This window comes from Pteropus alecto, unplaced genomic scaffold (assembly GCF_000325575.1).
Source record: "Pteropus alecto unplaced genomic scaffold, ASM32557v1 scaffold79, whole genome shotgun sequence".
NCBI classification, from domain to species: domain Eukaryota; kingdom Metazoa; phylum Chordata; class Mammalia; order Chiroptera; family Pteropodidae; genus Pteropus; species Pteropus alecto.
Genome location: NW_006494612.1, coordinates 16,935,642 through 16,959,926, shown reverse-complemented (window position 1 = coordinate 16,959,926; position 24,285 = coordinate 16,935,642).

Here is a 24,285-nt window from a genome sequence, read left to right as displayed (position 1 = left end):
AAAAATGTAATCATTTGCTGGTGTTTCTTGTTGAGCACTGGAGTAAAAAATTAATCTTAAAAAAAAGTAAAGTTAATCTTTAAAAATACAGTTTCTCAAGGTCCAACTTGAAAATCTGTAACATAAAAGAATTTCCTCATAATGGTATTGTCATACTTTGTGCTCTTGTGACAAACTAGAGATACTATATTGGAAGTTTTAGAAAAAATTTCTTGGTTTCAATTGGTCTTAAATCAGCTATAATTCTACAATCTGAAATAATCAAAAGTAAATTGGAACTTAATGTTTGGTAACCCAATCATAGCATGTGGCTAATTATACTCACCCAGTAAACACTAGCACCAACCTATAACAAAATAAAACCTTACATTGAAATATCCATCCCCATTTCCCAGGAGTTACTTCCTTCTTGCCATAAACACTCCCATTGTCAGCAGAAGTCTGAGTGAGTTTTGAGAAAAAAATTAGCAAATCCTGCTTTTTGCTCCTATAATGATATAAAAATGCATATTGTCATTTTCAATAATTATCTCCTTTCCCATTTACCCTCCCCAGAATAATTCTTGTGAGTTTAAGTAGGCAAAATCAAATAGTTTAGATTTCCTCTCTTTTCATAGTCATTACCTACCTCACATCCAAGATGAAAGCAGCACTGATAACATCAGAAGAGGTAAAAGTTCAAGGAGTGGACCCCAGTGGTTCTCAGTCTGCTCATTAAAATCACCTGGGACATGAAAAAAATGCCCTCGCCAGAGTTTCTGTATTAGCTGATTTGAGAGAAAACCCCAACGCATTGGCATTTCATCCAAGACTCTGGGGTGATTTTACTGTGCCCTGTGAGCAAGGCAGTTTTCACTTTCACATATTAAGTTTTCACTTATTTTTAGCAAAGTTAAAGCTGAAAAAACCCTGCAGACCATCTAATTTGTGCTTCTCAAACTTTATCGAGCACACAGGTCACCTGGTGATCTTGTAAAACTAAAGAATCCAAGTCAGAAAATGTGGAGTGAGGTCTAAGCATGTTTATTCCTAATAAGTTCTCAGTTGACTCTGATGTGGCAAGTCTGAGGCTCAGAACTAGAGTAGCAAGGACGTCCTTCCCTCTTAGCTTTAACAGATGAGGAAACAGATCCAGGCTCAGAGTGGCTTCTTTAATGTAATAACAGTTAGCAAAGGGACAAAATCCAAACAGAACCTACATAATGATGTCTGGTCCAGGGATGTCACATAGCAGCTATCACATGGAAAGAACGTTCATTTGTTTAAATTAATTAATTAATTAATATCTTTCAATTTTCTATTAAAAATTGGGAGAAACTATTATAATGGGATTTTGGCAATTTAGAGTGTAAAAAACTGATTACAGTGTGGAGTTAGTGTAAAGAAATTAGGGAGATAGCTACAATTAATAAAAGAATTCATTTTTTGTGTGTGCGTTTGTTTTAAGCAGAAGGCATAAATATATGGTAACAGAATAAAACAAACCAAAAGGAGAAACAAGCAGGCCATGTACAATAGTACATGAAGGAGGGCACCAAGAGAAAGAAAATGAAACAACAGACAGAAAATAAAAGACCAGGCTGACAAAAGAGAAATAAGAATATTAGTAGAGAGCTGGAAAATTAAACACAGATTCTAGAGTAAAAGGGAGAAAAAGAAAGAAAGGAAAACCTAATGAGATGGAAGGATTACTAGAAAAAGACCCTATAAAATGAATCACAAGAGAATAGCAGTCATGGGAAGATGGAGAATTAAAGAGAGTCAGAAACATGTTCATTTATAGAAAAATATTTGTCTTACTTAGTATTAAAAACCAAAAAAGGTTACATTTAATTTATCATAGTTTTTGTATTTTTTCTGATTACTTTTTCAAAATAACAGAAATTCTAATTTCTCCATTACCCGCTAGAACCTAAAAATGGGCATGGTCTTGAAAGAAGAAGCAAGAACCCCTCTGAGGCCACCATGTCCTCTAGGCAGAGGACTTGCAGAGAGAACAAGGTTTAACTAAATGCAAAAGCATTTTGTTTTTCTTGTCCTGTGTAATATTATAAGACCCAGGAACATTCTTCTCTAGCCAGGTGACCACGTTTTACCAGAGCATGGGATACAAGCTTCTTTGATGCCACACTTTCAGCTTCACAAACTGCTCCAGGCAGTCAACACCAACAGCGCTGGCCTTCTCTGGAAAACATCTCCCCTCGAAATGTATCTACAGAACCTAAATACATACTGCTTACCCAGTTCTGGCCATTAAGTCAGTCTTTCAGATGTGGGTAACACTGAACCCAGTTATTGTCAAATGTACTTAGGTTGTGGCTCTGGGGAAATCCAATTATCCACCTATTTTCATGGGCAATTTCCACTCCATGGCTGTGGCTCCTTTCACTTAAAAACAGCAACAACAACAACAACAAAAAAACACACACAGCATCTTAAGGAAGAAAATAAAAATTATTGAAGCTTGCTTTCCTATAGATCAGCCATTGAAAATTCAAATGCCTACAAGGACAGGGCAGGTCATGTCAATGAGTAAAGCTGACCTGTGTTAACAAGAGTGTGTGCCCCCATCTAAACAGAGCTCCATCCACCTAGGTAGATTTAGACATCTACCACTGTCTAAACCATTATGTTCCACCATGTGGAAATGTGAGCCCAGTATTGTCATAGGCATCTGTATTATAAGAGATGCAAAAAATACAGATTCTTATGTGTAATCAATCTCTTTGTTTCTAAATGTTGATAATTAGTTTTTTGTTTTGTTTTGTTTTGGATCTGAAATAACTGTTTGCAATCCTGTTTTAGATTTTGTATTTTATTTAAAGGTGAAAAGTTACACTAGGAGATCAAAAGGTAAAAGGGTGGACATGATGGTATGAAATACATGAATTCACCACAAAGAGACCTCCCAACCGCCCCCTCCCCCCATAAAATAAAGCAAAAGTGATTTGTACTTTTACATCTTTTCATTCTAGGAAAGTGGTAAGACAGCAATTCTCACATGATGGCCTGTGTGATCAGTAGGACACTGCTGGCAAAAAACTAACCTCCCAGCTGGCATTTGTTCCTCTATCTCTATACATTGGAAGCATTTGCTTTCCATTCACTAATGATATGTCATTCATGTCAGTTATGGGAATAAGTTCGGTTCTTGGATTTTGACTTGAAATCCCCTGGGTAAACCCTTTTTCAGGAGTCAAAGCCTGATGGAGAAGTCATGGAGAGGAGCTCACTCTGGCTCTGGTTCTGACTGTGCACATTGTCTAGAAGAGATGAGGTTGACAGGGAGAAGAATTTTCATAGCCTCTTTCGGCATCAATATTTACTGATAAAGAAACATACATTTCTTAACATGGTAACCTGCATCTAGAGTTTCCTTAGGCCTCACTGTCACTGACTTTCGTGAGGCCCACATCGGTCTTTTAAAACACATCTGAAACCATCCAGTGCACATTCCAGCTGTAAATGGGAGGCACTGACCCAAGTCTAAACAAAAACAAAAATCATCCAAAACCTCCTTTCTTTCCAACATCACAGGCCTCTGAATGATATGTTTAGATCCTCCCAAGCTGGAACTCTTCCAGACAGGGCTGGAGACCTAAGTTACAGTGAATATCTTAGCTGACTAATTAGAGATCAGCAAATCTACCTGGAAACACATGTCTGAGGAAGGAGAAAGAGGGTTGGCCTCCACGAACACTAGGAAACACACTTCTGCACTGATCACCTGCATACATTTGAGAAACATTAATGATTAAACACAGACACAAAAACACAACACAAAAACATTTCCTTCTCAAAATTCACTGATTCCCATTATTGTTTTTATTTAGGCTGTCCGCAGAATAGTAAATTAATGATTTAAAAAACTAAAATAAGTTTGCCAGGCTTAGCTGCCAATGTGTATCACAGATGGATTTTTATCTTTTGATTCACCTTGGTTTATACTATGGTTTCAAAATTTTGCTTGAAAAAAATTGTCTAAATCAGTTTTCTGATATATTCCTGTAAACCAGTTCCTTCTATAAACCTTCACCTAAAAGAAGGTTGTTGGTTGAAAATGAAGGTGGCATTTTAGTTATTTATCTTTAACACCTACACTTCTCAGTAGAAGTACACAGAGCAAGGGTGTCTGCTGTGTTCGGGTTAGGATTAAACAAGTCTAGTCATGTCCATGTGGATTGTAGCTGAAGGATCAGGAGAAAAGGAAATGGATCTACTGAGAGCACGTTGGACTAATGAACCTTCTGGAAAGAGTTTACACTAAGGGAATTGAGGAGAAACAGCAAAGCACTCCCTTTGACCAGCAGGTAGAACGATGCTCAGGTGCAAAGCTGTCTATTGCTGAGACAGCTGTCATTTCTTACCTCTCTATTACCATCTCTGGCTTTCTTCCAGCCCTCCCTGGCCTGGGACATGAGCTCTAGAAAGATGATGGCTCTTCTTTTAGGTGAATATGTTGTTGTTTCATACACACACACACACACACACACATACACACACACACACACACACAATTCTGAGACACATTGGGAGAGGTACAAGGTGTGAAAAATAAATTTTCCCCAAATCACTAAAGTGCAGCATGCCACTGATATGGTCATAGACCAGTAGGCCTCAGTAATAAATAAGTGCCCCCAAAATATATAACAGCTTTTTATAAATTGAACTGTGTCCCAAAACATTTATAATGAAGTCCTAACCTTTGGTACCTGTGAATGTAATCTTATTTGAAAACACGGTTTTTGTAGATGTAATTAAGACGTAAATTAAGATAAGGTCATACTGGAGCAGGACAGGGCCTTACAATGTAATTATTGTCCTTGTAAAGAGAAGAGACACAGAGATAGACATGAAGGGAGGATGTCACATGACAATAGGGGCAGAGATTGGAGCGCTGCAGCTGCAAGCCAAGGAACACCAAGGACTGATGACCGCGACCTAAAACTAGAAAGAGGCGGGGAAGGATTCCTGCCTTCAGGTTTCAGAGGAAGCACAGCCCTGCTGACACCTTGATTTTGGACTTCTAGCCTCCAGAATTGTGACACAATACATTTCCATTATTTTAAGCCATCCAGTTTTGAATACTCTGTTATGGCAGCCCTCGTTAACCGATGCATGAATCGAATACAATAAGAGTTTTTCTCCCTCACATGACAGTTGAAGGTGGACATTCCTGGTCGATGGCCAGCCTTTCTCCATATTCAGTATTCAAGCTCTTTTCATCTTATGGCTCTGCCGTCAACTACATTCCCTGCTTCTTACTGTAAATAAAGTTTAACGGAACACAGCCACACTTATGTATTTACCCATTGCCTGTGGCTGCTTTTGCACTACAGCTGAGTTGAGTACAGACAGTCCTGACTTATAGTAGTTCAACTTATGATTTTTTGACTTTACAATGATACAAAAGCAATGTGCATAATAAATTACATGATACAGCCAACACTTTATTATAAAATAGGCTTTGTGTTAGATGATTTTGCCAAACTATACACTAATGGTAAGTGTTTTGAGCACATTTAAAGTAGACTGTAGGCTAAGCTATGATGCTTCGTAGGTTAGTTGGCAGGTTAGTATAAATACATTTTCAATTTACAATATTTTCAACTTGCTATGGATTTTTTGGGATATAATACCATTGTAAGTTGAGGAGTATCTGCACTTGCCACAGAGACCATATGATCTTCAAAGCCTGAAATATTTACATTCTTGCTTTTTACAGAAAACTTTACAGGCCTCTGCCCCAGAGCATCATCACAACTGTCATCTAGCCAGCACAAAAGGAAAGAGGACGTGGAAGAAGCAAAACAGCTTTCCAAGAAATGGCACATACACTTCTAAACATCTAGCATTGTCTAGAAATTAGTTACATGCCCACATCCAATTGCAAGAATTACCGAGAACAGTAACGTAATTGTATATCCATGAGGAAGAGAAATGGATATTTGGGGTAACAATTAGCAGACTCTGCCCCTGGGCATCAATGGGAGATGTTACCCACATCAGTGCTATAGCAGCAGCTATGAGGGGCTACCTATGTGGGGTTTCATGGAGTCCAGAAACTTTAAAGAAGGCATTACCAAGGGGAGTCAGAGACGGATGAGCAACAAGGCAAGAGACAGAAAGATACCCCATGGTAGCTGAGAATGCCGTTTTTTTCAGAGCATACAGGAGATATTACCTGGGGACTTCCAGTAGTAACTGATGAGAGGAAGAGACTTTTGTAGGAGGAAGTTTCACAATAGTCGGTGGGTGAAATAGCCAGAGAAATTGTCCCTTCCCTGTAATTGTAGTTTTTCATTTGCTCTAAGCTTGCTGTGGCCTTGGCAACCTGGTTTATATCAAAACACAAAAGTTAGTAAAACATATTTAGAAATTAAAAAAATTATAGTACCATTTGGGAAAGCTTGTGTCCTGTTTACCTGCAGTATTCTGGATCTGGCATATATTTTAAAGATCCATAGTATGAAGACGACACTAAAGAGCATATTATAAAACAGACTGAGGAACTGAACATCAATTGCTAACATCATAAAGAGATGAACAAGCACACATCATGTGCCTCTGATAGTCTTCCCAAATACTACATCTAGTTTTGCCAAAGAGATTAAACCTGAGTGTGATATCACCTCTGAATCCAGCTGCCAATTTGCAGAAAATACAAGAGGACAAAGGAATGTACTAAATTGCACCATGAATGTGCAATCAGCAAAATCTATACTGTGAGACACTTTATAGGTCCAACAGTCCAAGACTTCAACAAAACCATTATTAGGAAAAGAAAGAGAAAGAAAGAGGAAACATAGATTTAAAAAGTCTTAAAAACATCAAATTTCAAATAATGAGCAAGACTAAACAAGAGTGTCTAGGGATGCACATTTGAATGTTAAAACTAAATACACATACACAGGCACACACACACACACACACACACATTCAAGAAAGTGATTACTATAAATTCAGGATAATAGCTACATGTGTCAGGAGGGAGGGAATTAAGATTGGGATGGAGTACATAAAGTGGGTTTATGGGTGGTTGGCTACATTCTATTTCTTGACATAGTGATGGTTACAAAGATGTTCATCTTAGAATTCTTTAGAGGATTCATCCAGGTATACATACATTCATTTGGAAGGGGTTTGTGTCTGCATTTCATTTTACGATCTACAAAAATAAAGACTAAATTGTAAAAGAAAGAAAAAATGGCTGAGTAAAAACAAGATAAAGAAGACTAGAATGACTCTTTGTTTTAGCAAAATATATTGTTCATTAATAGAACTCCAAACGTGAATTTAATTTATTTTTATCAAACCCATCTAAAAAAATCTCCACACTAAATTACTGATTTAGAGATGATATTGACGTAATGGGTATAATATTTTTGCGATATTAAGCCAATGTAGTTTCATCCCTGGTAAACCTTAAATCCCTATTTTCCTGTAGTTTTCCCATCTTCCCCACACCCTCTTAATTTGTTGGAGTTCATTGCTTCAGGAAAATGGCAACACACAGCCAAGAATAGCAGTCATCAATCATCTTACGGTTTTACAGTATAAGATTTTACATCCACAGCAAGACTATTGCCTGAATGCAAAGGCTTTTGATTTGACAGGAGCCAGGCTTTCTTGAGAAAGAAAGGCCTTTATTAAAACTTTCCAGTGCTGAACGTTTTGCATATAAAAGTCACGTCTGAAGGATTCAGATTAATAATTAAATGTCCTAGAGTAGAAGAGGATATGGCCCAAAGTCAATTCTGAGAACACAGAAATTAAAAAGGAAAAACCATTGAGAAGGACAAGGTATCAGATGTGAGGGATCTACTGCCTTCTTCTCCACCCAGAGGTCAAATCTCAGGAACAGAGAGTAGTCAGTCAACAAGAGAAGCACCCACATATGTTTGGAAGCATCTCAGAAGCCATTGTTGATCTCTGCTTTCCTGGGCAGAGACTGGGTCATCACAAACCTTTCTGAGAAGTCCTGCCTTTAGAATGGTACAGTATTCAAAATGGTGGCAGGAGTGCGAGATGAAATACAGTCTTTATAGCTGAGGGAAGTGCCTGTGTGTGAGTTGAAGGACCCGCCCCAAGAGGGTCACACACTCCAGTGACATGTAGAGTAAGAAACCAGAAGTCCCCATGGGCTCTAGTAGGGAATAGGGAGGTGCTCAGAACTTGAGTCCAAAAAAGACCTGCCAAATTGATCAGAAATTTCAAAGTCAAATGTACACAGGCAACAATTATAGGTTTTAGCAGGATGCTTAAAAAACAAGTAATGTGCTAAGACCAGATAGGCAATGCAAGGCTAGTAGTGCACAGCAAACAGATCGGAGTCAAGACCCTCGGTGCTGCTGCCATGATTGGAGGTGACCTTCCCCCTTGCTCCCAAATGCCACTGAAGAAAATGGAAAGAAATCTTTCCAGATGGCTTTTACTGAAAAGCAAGCAAGCTTTGAAATGAACGGTGACCAAGATATTTAATCCCAGCTGAAAAAATCACTGGATCAAACTGAGGCTATTAGACTGGGGAAAATGGTCTCCTCTATATAGAATAGAACCTCAAAAGTAATTCTGAGACTGATTCTAGAAAAGAAAATCACATTTGTGCTTCCTAAACTGTGGTGTGTGAATTTCAATCTGCTACAATAGACGAAACTTCTTCATACTTGGAGTAATGCTATCGCCTGTCAAAAGTCACTTTTCCTTCTCTAAAATTCTACTACACGCACACACTCACAAATACACAAGCTTTGCTACCTTTTCGCACTGATATCTGACACCATCAGAACAACAATACCACTATAAAAATTGCTAAGAAAACTAAATATGACACAAAGGAATGTTAAATCTCACAAGTTTTATGATTCCATGTGTTAGATAACAATACACTATATAGGTAAAAGCTCATTAGATAAGTGGTAGTGGAAAGATCTGATTTCATTTATTTCAAAATTAGGGGCCTTTTAAAAAGAGGCAGATATCAAGGGAAATATTTAATTGCCAGTAATCTAAGCATGGCATATACTCCTCCCTAGTGTTTATGGCACCAATGTGGAATAAACATGCTTGGCATCTGCCACGCCATCTCTAACACATCAGACCTCACATGGGGGCCCCAGTGTCAACACAGCAAAAATGACTCACTGACAGTAGCCCAGCCTGGATGTGTCATTGGAAAAGGAATTCTGGTCGCACATCGGGTCTTTTCAGCCACACCCACGCACATGGTTAACAATCATCGTCAGCACATCATTTAAAAATACAATGTGCAAAACATGCAATGTGGAATACATTGCTGAAAAAGTTAAATTAGACATTAATAAGACTGAGGTGGTGAGCGGATGCCGACTGACAATTTGAGTGGTCTTTTCCCACTTTATTATCTGTGATGTGGTTGTGTGCACATTTGGTTTAACAAGTTTATAAACAAATCAATCTGCCCTTAGCAACTAAGAGATTAACCCAGCTAAATAAGGAAAGCACAGCCACTAAAAGTGTTTCCTAGGATTTTTCAAAGAAAGGCTTAAAGTATCTTCTTAGTTGCAGTTATATTTTATATAATAATTTATATTACAATATGAATATTTTAATCTTGTATCAAGTGAAAGTACATTATCAAAACCTTGATCTGCCCTTATAGAAATTTTAGAACTGAATGAAATACCTCAGATTAAGACTAAATCAGACAACATCATTTTACTTTATTTCAATGTCAAGAGTTTTGCCTATTAGTTTCCACACACGAGCAATGTTTGGACTAAAACACGCTTTACGGAAATGTTTAAGTGTTTTACATTTTATCTGTAAATAAATTTTATTTTTCTTAAATAAGAGTTATTAGCCCTTTTAAAGTGAAATTAGTTGTCCCTATAAGGTCTGTATAAATCTTATAAACATTATAGCCTTCTTAAAGGCAAAACATTCATGAACTTTCATCTGTTATTGCCAAGATATATCATTGAACAACTGAGTAGATTCGTAATGCTTACAATTAATACGTTTGGAGATCTTTGAGAGGCGCGTATATTTTTAGCAACATCTGGAATTGTGAAAATCATCTAGCATCATCTCCTCCGTTTTCAGATGAAGTATCTGAGGGTCTGAGAAATCCGGTTCCACTATTTGGGTCAGAACTGGATTTAGACTCCAGGTCTCTGAAAACCAGCCCAAGGACCTGACACTGTCTCCCACAACTGTTTCACGTATGGTTCCTATCCCTCCCTTCACTATTTGATTGTAACAGCAGTAACTGAGGAAAAGCGAAAAATGCATGCATTAAGGCAACAAATCAAGACTGAGTTTTGAAACAATATCCAAATCAACACAGCTGCTCTATTTCTCCCTAGACCAACATACTGAATTTAAAGATTTGGGGACCATAATTAGAAAGAATATTTAAAAAGCAAACTCAGCTCCAGCACCACTCCACACTTTAGCCTGAGAAATCATTGTTAATATTTATTCTTATTCAACCTTAGCAGTACCACTCTATTCATTGTAATCTCTTAATTCTATTGTCTTTTTCTAGTCTGAGATTTGTGCATCTCAGTAATCCTTTCATTTAGTAACCGCAATCTGTAATCTCTCCTCTAATGCCAACCAGAGTGAGGGCAGTGACTTCCCAAGTCGCTACCTTTTCTTTTTTTCAAACATATTATCAAATTAAAGACAATTCTCTTTGCCCACTGGAGACAAGTATATTTGTGTCGATTGTCCTTTTCTTCTCTACATGTTTTCCATAAATAGCTTTAAAAAGTCTTAAGTAAACTGATTGATTTTTCTGGCCATTCAATATAATTCCATTAATCTAAAATGAACCATCATGTCACAACTTAATTCACATTTTAGAAAGTCATAAAGTTTCATTCAACTAGCAGTTTTAAACTTTTCTGTATGGGAACACACATCCCACCACCATATTTACTACATTCTCAAAAAAGGAGAGACGGGAAACAAAACAAAATCAGAATACAAGGTGCCTGCAACAGAAAAAAAAAAAAAAGAAGGAAAGAAAAAAGAAAGAAAGAAAGAAAGAAACAAACAAAAGAAAAGAAAGAAACTTAAGTAAAGAGAGGTTATAAGAGTGAATAAAAGGGTAGGAGATGGTGGGAGATAGGAGACAAAAGTAGTCATTCTTTTCAAGAAATTGGTGAAAGAGGATGTTAAGAATAAAGGAGACATAATGATGAGGTGAGATGGGGTGAGCAGGATCCACACTGACTGTCTAAACAAGTAACAATCTTTACTTGGGTCTAGCCTAAGTCTAAAATAATAATTATAGTAAAAAATTTAGCAATTTCACATAAGATATAGAATAAAGTAAATAATAAAGTTCCTTGAGAGAAAGAAAAGAAAGAAAAAAGGAGAGAGAGACGGAGGAAAGAAGGAAGGAAGGAAGGAAGGAAGGAAGGAAGGAGGAAGGAAGGAAGGAAGGAAGGAAGGAAGGAAGGAAGGAAGGAAGGAAGGAAGGAAGGAAGGTAGGAAGGAAGGAAGGAAGAGAAGGAGGAAGGGAGGGAGGCAAAAGAGTGTTAAAGCCAAAAAATTAGGGATCAAGGATGTTTCGTTTTTATTTTACCTCCTTAACTTATTTTTTAAAGGATCTTAGGCAAGTCACACAAACACTAAAGTCTCATAAATAAAATGGCAAATTAGTTCTTTCTCAAAGAACTTTGTGGTATTTTAATCAGTAATTGAAAAAGCGCTAGTGCCCACCTGAAGACTCTATACATTAACAATACATGAAAGTCAATTTGAATAAGAAAGTGGAAAATAACCCTGATGTATATACAAATGCCACAGGGGAAAATAAATAACAATCTTTCAAAGTTTGACAGGTAGAAAATGAGAACTAATGATTCTGATAAATTAAAGGGCTACTTGAAAAATCAGAGGCGATACTTTTACCCCGGCCAACCCTTGAGAAAGCAGCCTCTGCTCTATCACTCCAAAGACCACAGGGAAATGGAGCTACAACTTAACAAGGTAAAATCTAATCTTTGTAAGGCACCAGGCACTCAGCCAGACTGAAAAAGCAGAACTTCCATTCCTAGAAGTTTGCTAGTGACTAAAGGAGAACCCTAAGCTGTCAGAGCATTCGTTAGCCAAGAAGGGAGCAAGAATTCAAGAATAGCAACACGTGGTGTATTTAATGACCACTAAAATACAAGAGTTTTAAAACCAAGCTGGAGTCAAGTTCTGCTTTTTGGAGAGGTAGTTTCGAGCTTGTTTCCTGGGCTTTATAGATGAGCGAGAAAGTGCAATTCCCTCACATTAACAAGTGTTACTTGAGCATCTACTATGAACCAGATTCTATGCCGGGAAGCACAAAATTAGCAATGAATAATATGGCATGCGCACTTATGTTTTTGTGGTATGGGATAGAGCAATCAGTATATTGCGATAAGGGGTATAAAGGGCCTATAAACAAAACACCTACAGAAAAACAATTTAGTCTTGCTTGAGAAGTGAGGACTGGGTTTCATTACATTGTAAGAAGCAGACAAGCAAGTATTACAAAATAAAACCACTAACATGGCCACAGCCCCGTTTACCACTTCAGAAGTCAGGAGAGACATTTCTGCATCACCTACTCTCCCGTCTCTCAACAGGAGCATTACTGGCATTTTGGGCGGGACAATTCTTCATTGTACAGTCCAGAGCACCACAGAACATTTGGCATTCATGGTCCCTGCCAATTCAATCCAACAGCACCCCATCACCCAGTCACTGCGACAATCAAAAGTTCCCCTGTCCACTTTCAAACACTCCCAAAGGAGGCAGCACTGCTCTTAGATCCATTCCTCTTTCCTGCCCTTTTTTCTGCACTTAAACAATATGAGTGTAAATGAACCAATGTAGTGAAAAGAACATAGACTTAACTTCAGTTTGGTTAAGTGTTTTATTCCCAGCTATAACATTTGCTTCTGGGCAAGTTAGTCAGCCTCAGTTTCCTTGTCTGTAAATATAGGTGAGAATACACACCTCAGATTATAAGAACGGTTTTGAATAATACAGACAAAAGTGTCTCACAAAGTGGCTAGCCCAGTGTGGATGCCCAGGAAATTTATTCCAGTGGTGTTACAAAAGAAGAAAAAGAAGAAAGAAAGTTTCTTAGCAAAGTAATTCTCTAAGAAAGCGGCTCATTCTGGAATCCCGTAGTAGCAACAACGCTAAAGCAGCTGAGTCAGGCAAAGGAAACAATTAGAAGCTGCTCAGCCAGCCTTTCTGGGTACAGCATTCTGCTCCATTACAAACCAGCCACTTGGCTCTTCAGAGAGACTGGCCGTAACTCTTAAAAGATTAGCACTCACCAAAACTCTGCCTTGCAGATTCTGATCATATAGATTAAGGTCAGAAGTGCTACTAGATACCAACTGCTTATTTTCAGCTTTGTCATAATAATTATTTTATGGTTTTTAAAGCAGACCCACACCCAGTCTCTCATTTAATTCTCATAGCACACCTGAGTGTAGTTCACAGCATCAATCTGTAGGTAATATTATTCTCATGTTACAGATGAAGAAACTGATAAGTTAACTGAATCAAACATGATAATTATAGTAGTAGTGAACATTAAGTTCTTTTACTGTCATTGATTATATTTATTAAATAATGTATTAATAGTGTAAATATAATAACTATTACATTTAATAGCTACAATTATTATCTATTCTCAATCTTAGTTAATGGTGATTTGCTTTGTATCAATCATTCTAAATGACTTAAACATACTTTCTCTTTTAATCCTTATTATTTTAAGAAACGCTTCAATAAATACTATTATTATCCCTATTTTACCAGGGAGAAAACAAACTTAGAGAGCTTAAATAACTTACCCCAAATCATACAGCTAATAAGTGGTGGAGACAGAACTTCAACCCACGTCTGGTTAGTTTCCAACACACTAGGCTATATTGCCTCTCCTAATATGCTTTCAGGTGATGCTCAGGTGCAGGAGCCAAAGGGATCTGTCAGTGCAGGGGCTTGCAGGAAAAATAAAGTGCTTTGGGAAGGAATCTATATAATTAAATAAATCAAATAAACTGCCCCTACATTTAATTAAGGGGCCAAAGCTAAAAATGCGTTTGTGATATTCGATCACTCCTATGCTTGGGTTGATAGGCTGGGCATTGAAAGAGGCCATGTTGCCCTCGTCTGGTGAGGTGGTGTTGGTCAGGACCCTGTGGCCTGGCTGCCAGGCTCTGACCATCGACCAGGCTTCTTGAGAGGCCAGCAGGACAACCAGGAGTGGTAGTAAGCAATTATATTTCTAGAAACTAAGAACTAAAGGAATAAATAGCTAGGTACAATTTAATTTCACTTCTCTTTAAACTGTATTATACGGAGCAACATAAAACCTTAAGATTAAAAAAAAGAAGAAGAAATGCCTACATTATCTTCCATTTACAGTTACAGAGAGACGTTCTGGGTTATGTTTTTAACATGTTTCATTCATGGAGTCCTCAGCATGCTGGACCCTGACTCCCCAAGCGGCTCCACTTCACTTCAAGTCCCCACCTCCAAAGCTTCCTTCACAGTGTGACTGTGGGGGAGTGCTGAAGACGAGGGGTGACTGTAGTAATGGGACATTCCAATACCACTGTGTCTTCTACAGTAAACCACTTAATATGATTTCTTTAATGAATGGAAGAACAGCTATCACAGACACTAGATGGTGTTTACTGGTCACTGAAATGCAATGCCTTCCTTAGAAATTCAATGTTGTCCCTAGGAATACAGACTCTTAAAATTTGCCTAAAATATGCAAACTTGCAAATATAGCTCACTAGAGTTAATTCTAAAATAGTGTTCAAAGCGACAGCTGAATAGTCAACTACGCTAGTTTTTTAAGGATTTAAAGTGACATGATATAACAAGCATATCTATTATTTTAACACAAGTAACAGCTTAAAAATTAATTTAACTTAATAAAGGGCACTACTTAAAGGAAAAAAGAGAGAAAATAAATGCTGCCAAATAATCTACAAAAATAGCTCTGAAACTCTACTCTTTTTTGTTGCATGCTTACTCACACTTTTCTCTTGACCTCCTCTCTCTTGAACCTTAAATCCCCTTTTGCGTATTTTAAATTCTATCCATTCTTCTAGACCCAATTCTGTCCTCACCTCTTCAGGGAGGTCTTCATTTCCCCATCTGTGGGCCCACATAAATCTTTCTTTTACCTGAGTGCCTGCAACTGAATATGGCTATTACCATACAGTTTAGCACTTAAATATCCTTCCTTGGTGATTAATGTTTGACAATTTTAACTCCTAAATAGAATATAAGCATCTTGAGATCATAGCTAATAATTATTATTAATAGAAAGAATAATGACAATACCAGCAGTTACTATTTATGTAGAATTTATTATGGGCTAGGCACTTGTAAAATGTCATTTAGTCAACCTTATGAGATAAATGCTATTACATCCTCATTAAACACATGAGGAAACCAAATTATAGTTAGAAGATGAGTTTGACACAAGAAGACAGAGCTGGAATTTGAATCTACTGCCTAAATCTGCCGCTTCTTTTCCCTCTGGAGCAAGTAGTCCTGTGCGTCACACAAAATATTTCTTGTGATGAGGATATTCAGTGTCTTTACTAAAGCTAGACAAACTTCTATTGGGAAATGTGGAAAATTCTCAAAATGATGGATTATGGATGATGTTGAATCAAAAAAGCAAAAAACAAAAAACAAAGAGAACAATAGTTAAGTGTTGTATTCCTTCCTTATTTTGGAAAAATACCAAAAGTCCAAATTATCCCAAAGGTCACTGAACAAATGTACACTTGCCATCATGTGTATTCAAACAAGAGCCACTGGCTCATAAGAAAGCAACAATTTGCTCTTTTGGTGAAGGTTAGATTCTCTAAGATTTAGTGAGTGGACCATAATCATATATCTTCATGAAATAAAATGTATGGGATAAACTAATTGTGTGGGATATCTGCCAATGAAATACTAAAACCACAAAGATAATAGATTAATATAACCTTCAGTCATACAGAAGATTCATTTTTTAAAAGATCAGAAGATTTTGCCCCCAGAAGGTAAAAGATTAAAGAAAATGATAGTATGTTATAAAGCATAGTTAAAAGAGGATCCTAAAAAAATTCTTTTATGGACCATGCTTCGCTAAAAGGAGGAAAGCAAGAGCTAGAGATAATGATACAAAACACAAAATGGAAAACTAAAGAGAGTAATAAACAGAGGCAGAAGGCAAAGTGACAAAGCGATAATCAAACCCGAAATGGACTAAGGGTGCTGGCCATGAAAGCCTTTATTGATCTCCCTGCTCCTCCACCTTCCCCTGACATTCCTGGGTAGCCCCTTTATCCGGCAACAAAATTACTGGCAGCAGGAGAACCAGTGCAGCCAGGGTATTACAAGGATAGATTGTCCTCCCTCCACCGGGTGCCTGGTACTCTGTGGAATGTTGGCTATAAATATCCCAAAGCCCCCTCTTTCTTTTCTTCTCTTAGAGCTTCTCCCCAGCCTGCTAGTCCAGTCTTCTTCTTCCCTCTTTTCCAAAGTGGCTCCTGCATCTCATCATCTACCTTTTTCCTGCATTCTTCCTTTTTCTACTGCTGTACAGTACAGTCTCCTCTATCCTGTACAGTAAGGGAGGTGAGTGACAGACTAAGGAAATTCAGAATTCTAACACTCATGGATTCAATTCCCAAAATGCTAATTCACACTGAGGGTAAATGTAGTGTTGGGATGTGTTCTAAAATCTCTTGATTCACACCAGAAAGTAATTTTTTCAACCTTTTTAAGCCTATGTCTCCTCATTTCTCCTTTTTAAAAGGACTTCAGTAGTGGTGGTATTTATTTGGTCTTCTCTTACTAATTTCAGATCACTTTTATTTTCTTTCTATAGCCATCCTAAAGCCCAGGATCATAAAAAAAAAAAAAATACTTTTGCTGGAAGTCTTTAAAAATATCATGAAGATCTATATATTTTTTTGATTTGGAAAGATGATCACTTTAAATTAAGTGAAAAATATCTTAAAGCACAACCATATAAAAATAGTCCTAGAGCAAATAATATAACTACATAGAAAAATCAAGAAGTATGGTTTAAAATGTTGAAAATCTCAGGTTGATGGGAATTTGATTATTTTCATTTTCCACAGTTTTTTGAAAAATAATTTAAAAAACATATACATGCATAGCTTGATTGACCAAAAACATACAAACAAACAAAAAGAATTTAAAAATTGTAATCCTTTACTAACGTTCTGACAAGAAATAATGTCTGAGAACTGGATGGGTGAGCGGGAAGCAAAACGGAGGAGTGTAGACATCTGACAGTGAAATGGATTTTACTGGTGACAACGCTCCAGTAAAAACGAAGATGTTGTCATTGTCTAGAAAGTTTTAGGGAGAAGCAAATTACTATTTATTATTGAGAAAAACTTTTTAGTCATAACTGCCACTCCAGCCATACAAACTACTTCCTTGTAGCCTCATTGGTTGGTCCTAAATAACTCACATCATCTACCAAAAAAAAAAAAAAAAGGGGGAGGGGAGGAAAAATTGGGGGCTATAACCAGGACAGGGCCTAAATTGCTCTTCGAAAGGAACATGGAGCTTGTCTCAGGGAAAAATTAATTGACGAAGAACCTCCAATTTGGATGTTAGCCCATGCAAGTGATAACTCCATCAAATTCCCAAGAGGAAACAGCTATAGAAATAAAAGAAAAACAGCACAACAATGTTTAAAGCTGAAGAACACAAAAACACTGGGCTGAGCCTTACAAAATGGAACAATGGTCCCAGTAAAACCTAAACTGCAGGAGCGCCAGACCATGAAATGGAGAAACAATGCACGCTGGAGTGGCATTGAAGACTCAAAAGCAGCTATTAATTCAAGCAAGATCAAAACAGAAATCAATCTATTCATGGGACTTCCAAAAGATCATTAAAAACTAATTACTTTCTGTCTACCTCAATCGCTTTGTTGCTTTTGGCTGGTAAATTGTTCTTCCTCACTCTTCATCTAGATGGCCGCAGAATAAAACAGTCTGTTCCAACACAGATCACGATGGGTCAAGTGGCCCCATCCTACAGCCTAGACACTAACTCTAAGTATTTCTAAGCATCATCGCAGACTCTCCACTTATCAGCACAAAGCTTATGTATGCAACTGAGTGACACCTAAGTACATAAAACGATGTCATGAGTTATTCCAATTTCAAAAAAAAATAAAAGGTTTATGAGGCACATGCTGAACTTTCTCAAACTTTTAGACATAACTTAATCATGGGAAAAGAAGTCAAACTTATTTTCTAGTGCTGTAGTCAGTGATTTGGCATGTTAGTAAATCAGTTCTATTGTTCAGAAAGAGGCTACATGACAATAATAGAGACAATTTTATTTATTTTCCAAATCTGATGCCATTATAAAAAGAAAAGTTAAGAAAACCTTCTGCCACTCAAGCAAATTTATTCTGTCAAGTGGCATTATTAAGATGAATAGTATCTTTAAAAAAACAAACAAACAAACAAAAAAACTTCTAACAATATTTCTTTTCCTTTGACTTTGGTAAACAATTTCATTTTCCTTTCAACCAAAAGTTTTCCACTTATTTTCTTTCAAAATAAATCTCCTGGTCTTTTTGAAATTACTTGTATATATTTTTCAGGAGAAGATTCAGTGCTCCTATCTGTTGTTTCTTAGGAAGCTAAGGGGCTTTCAGTGACCCACAATTATATTTGTAGAAGAGCAACTTTTAATAGTCAGAAAAAAAATATTTTTTAGAGTCTTATTTTCAGATGTAGTTAGAAAATGATCAATAATAAATGTGGTGAAATAGGATCTTGGATATCAAGAACTCCTCCTTCCTGATTATTTATTGTACTTTGTGATAAAATACAATATATACAATATTAGTGCTTTAATTATTATCTATTTTAAATAAAATGGCTTATATTTCCTTAGTAGTCTAATTTTTAAAGTTTATTTCATATTATTTTCTCATTTGAGAGCTATAAAATTTCTCTACGATTTTTCATTTGGTAACATATTTCTTCCCACTAAAGAAAACTGGGGCTCAGAACATTTGTGGGAACTACCAAGATCATCTAGTTTGTGAGAAATAGAGCCTAGAACAGAACCATCTCCTCTTTATGTAGCTATTGAAGAAAAGAGAAATAGCTGCTGAAGGTCTTCCATGTGTCAGGCAATGTACTAGTGCTTTACATATGGCATTTCATTCTATCTTTATTAGCCCTATGAGACAAGTATTATTATTCCTACTAATGTGTATACCAAAATTCAGAAATTGAAAGCCCTTATGAAATTTACCCAGCTCAAAAATATGGCAGAGCTAGAATTCCAGTGTGGGTTTCTGACTATATAATCCATGTTCTTTCCATTATTTTTTGATGCAATTTCTATCTACAAATTGGAAAGTTCAACCTTTGTTGCACAAAATTCATATTTAGTCACTTAGAAACTTTTATTCATTTAAAAATAAAATAAATGATATTAATGTTCAGAAATCATAATTTAATACAACACCACCAAAGCCAAATGCCATCAGAGCAGTCGCAATCCAACCAGTATTTGTGCCCTCTCTTCTAGGAATGTCTCTCAAGGACATGGCATGGTTGGACTTAAAAAAAAAACCCTGCTCTTTACTTCATGAAGCAGTGCAAGTACCCCTTTCTTAACAATCACCCCTCCTTTCCTTTCGCAAATATACTATTTCTTCTCACTATATATCACCAATCTATTCTTTTCCAGTGAAGAGGTAGATGAGATATAGAAATCTCCTCATCAAAAAGTCAGGGGCCCCCACCAATAAAATACAGATTTATTGCTAGGCAATACGGTTTAACTTTCTTGAGGAAAATAATATGAAGAAATGTAAAAAAGGACACAACTTCTAAAACATCTAATCACTCAATCTTGTGTCTTTGGTCTGAAATTTTAGGGCAGTAAGACAAAATGTCCTGCTAGAAAAAATTGGGAGCTCTCTCCATCATAGAGTATAACAGAGAAGGGAATACTCACAATTGACAGGAAAATTGAGACAAAAAATCTTGGAATAATGAAGTCTAAGGCAACACTATGAGAAAGAAAAAATTATTTAAGTAGACTGGATTTCACTTATACTTAGAATAAAAGACACTTATCTTGTTAAGAAGGTCAGAGATAAAGGGCAGAGCTGAGCAAGTCTTACTAAAGAGAGTTTGCTGAGCTGATACTGCATACACATCATAGGTAACTTCCTTTTTCTAAAATAATGATTTAAATTAGTTAACTATGTGTCTCAAAATTAATAGAACATGTAGGTTAGATTCTTGATCTCTTCTCCTTCTTTTTTCTTCTCACATCACCTTCACTGTCTTGCCAAGCTCAGCATGCAGTAGAAAAATTTCTTTTCATGTCAAACATATTTATAATTTTCAACAGCAGAAAATCCTATAGATTTATGCCTGAACAATATCTTCAGACCTGCTACTTTCATACAATTACTAGTAAGTCAGCAACGTCATCCTTACTAATTTAATGTGTGTGTGAAAACACTAATATTTTTGACTAATTAACTTACTTGACTGATTACATTGGTTAAGACAACTAACCTGGTATAACCACTTTTTGTTTGTTTGTTTTACTTTTAATTAAGTTTAATAACTCAAATTCGACAAAGTAGTCAATTTAGGCTTTACCTTGCTAATTAATTAGGATTAGACAATAGTTTAAAGTCTCACATTCAATTCTAATATTTATACATAGAGGAAAACTTTTTAATGCAAATACACAACTTATACTTAAGTAACATTTTCTCTAAAGCAAATTATATGTATTAGTAGAAACCTGTCTCTATAACCACCCACGCAAATTTTGTATGGAGGCTGGAGTTATTATATCCTTTAAAATAGCTACCCTCATGAGATAGCGAGGTATTATTTTCAATTTTATTGGTGAGGAAATGCACAGAGTTTAAGAAAATCAGAAGGAAGCATTTTGGAATGCTCTGGTTCTTGAATCCAGAGTTGGGAGGTGGCATTATTGAAATGCAATGCCGCTTAGTTAAAAAAAAAAAGTTCCTACAGTCATTTGTTTCCAAAATAACTAACTTCACTGGGGAGCGGACATCACAAAAACTGTAGTGGTATATGGTTTGTTTTGTTGGTGCAAAAGTTAAAAGCTAACTTGGCAAGGAAAACAATTTCTCTGCTCCCAGCCTGAGATGTGGAAAAGAAATAATGAGTTTCTCATTTTGGGTAATAACTTTAGCATACTTAGATGAACACAGCTGCAGTGGACAATTTTCTAGATATATGAATCATCAATATTGACTCAAAGAAAATTTAAAAATGAAAGATACACAAATCAATAACTACTGAAGAAATTAAACTAATAATCAAAATATTACACTTTAAATGAAAGCTAACCCAAGTTTTTACTTAGGAATTTTATGACACTGTAAGAAACAGATAATTCTCATGTTATATAAACTTTTTAGAGTAAAATAAGTGGATGAGATATTATCCAATCCATTTTACTGAACAAATACAGCACTGACATCAAAACAAGACAAAGTGCAATATAGAAATTATGGCACAAATAAATGAAAATATCTACGCTTTAAATAAAATATTAGCAAATAATATTTGGAGATATATTTTTTTAAAGTAAATATCAGGACCAAATTGAGTTTATCATAAGAACATACAGGTGATTCAAAATTAAAAATAATTCATCAATTCTCTGTATTAGAAGACAAAGACAAAAAATCTAAATAATGTAAAGGCATTGAATAAAATTTAATGGTTGATTTCTTTTATTTTAGCAAACTAGGAATAAAAGAAAATTTTTTAACTTCATGAAATGTCACTAGTGGAAATATATATTAAGTACCATACTTAATGTATGAAATATTAGAATACTAATTTAGCAGAATATTAAATATAGCATACACTTGTGTGTCTATATACATATATACATTTTTGTACGAAACAATATAAGATACTGTCTATCAGTGATTATTTACTGTTCTTGTTTATCCAACACAAGGAAAAATGTGATATAAAAATCAGAAAGAGATTAAATTATCATTATATGCATATGAAATGATCATCTACCCCAAAATCTAAGAAAATCAACCTAAAATTGTTAGAGTTCATTAGAACATTTATCAAAATGGCCAAACAGGAGTTGCAGAAAAACACATGAATTAAAATACAATTTACAACTTACACTGAACATTTTAAAAAAGTGCTGTGGATGGCCTATGGCCATAAGTATATCTCACCTAAATAAAAATAGAATGGTCTGGAAAGATACACATAAAAATAAATGTTGTTGCTGTTTCTTGAAAAAGAATCAGAATTGACAGTGATAATCAAAGGAGATTGTAGCCTCATCTATAATATTTTTGTTTTTATAGCCTGGATGTATTGAATAGTTGTATTATTGAAAACTGATAAATAAAATTGAAAATATACATGAAATAGTTTAAACTATTTCTACATTTATTTGAATAAATTCATAACATTTCTTAAATTTTGAATTATTGCTTAGCTCTAAGATGGCACCAGGAAAATAAAGAAGCACATCAAATATAAGCTCATAAAAGTTAATCCTGTTGCTAAGTATGCTTTATTGTTTTGAATTACTATCTATGAGAATGCATATGTTGATTTTTTAAATTTTAATAAGTAAAATTTAAGAATATTAAGACCACAGACTGAAAAGGTTTATATATGTGTATGTATACATGTCTAAATATATAACTTTCCCCACAGCTTAACTAACATTGCAATATAAAAATAATCTGGCTCTAAATTCAGGTAACAAAATAGGCTTATGGTGAAAAGACCTTGAAAGTTATTTTTGAAGATTATGAAAACTAAATTTTTAAGTGCAATTTTTCAGAAAAGACCACTATATCATTGAATTTCTCTTTATCTCTCAGAAATATTATACATCTGGTAACCAGTTTCCTTTGTGTACTGTCAGAGGCCTTGAAAAGTTCAGAATGATGGACATCTGTTTCCAAATCAAATATTTGCCTTAAAAATAATAGTAAAGTTTTAAAATTCCATGTAGATTGATGACTTACTTATTTATAGGCACTACAATACCTAATTATCAGGGACAGCTTCAGCATGTACTTCAAATGATAAATATTCTCTAGATGCAATATTGAAAGAAAAGAGCACACATTCATTCTTAAAAGGGAAGACATAATTAAAAATTACACAAAACTTCCCTATCAAACGCATTACACCCCATTAATATTGCACTACAAACTTGATTTCCTATAGTAAAAAAAAAAAAAACCAGTTTTTTATAGAAACAATTTACTCTCTGGTGTTCAGACTATTAAGAGCGTGGAGATTTTTACTTATACAACTGATATTCGGCTAATCACAACATTTTAATCTTTTACTATGGACTATAAAAGTCTTATTAATTTTTATTCACATCTCTAGTTGAGATTTTTACTCCTCTGTTCACTCGAACATGAGAGAAAAAGAGTATCAACAATTTAACTCACTCTAGAAATCTTACGCAAGGAATTATGAGTATGTGGATGAATATGAGTTGTAGAATATGTCGTTATTGTTGTTGTTCTTGTTGTCATTGTTGAGAACAGATCATTCTTTTTCATTAGAGAATGAGGCTTATTGGACAAAATATGTTGCACAGGTGCGTGACTCTTCCCGGAGATGATGAGACTGTCATTTCAGGTCATTACTGATCTGAACAGCTTTATTACCCTCTCGACTATTTAGAGACATTTCCTGTATTAGGTATCTATTGACCTTCTTGAATTCTCTCCAGGAATGTCTTCAGAACCCAAACTCCCTAGGAAACTCTAGACAGATGGGCAGTCCTACTATGTTTAATAAGTGCCTTAGAGTCATCCCTCTAGTAGGAAAAAATCTGAGGTCTCTGAAGGTGCAGAGGTACAGTGAGATTCTGTGTAGCAGTATATTCCCATCTCCTGGAAACACAGCAGAAGCAACTTTAAGGGAATGAGCAAGCGGAACTCTGTGCAAATGCTGATGGGGACAGAAACAACACTCTGACGGTCCAAATTCACAGCTCTGCATCGACCTCGACAACTCACTCTTCTGTATATTCTCCTTATTTTTTGAATGTGCTTTTATCTTTTACACAAAAGAAGATATTTTGAGCAATAAGCAAGTAGACATTTAACTATGAAATAAAAATTTAATAGATGATCAAATTTAGCATCTTGGCCAAAGCATATTGGTACTTAAAAGTAACTAAAAACTGCAAGAGAATAATGTGTTT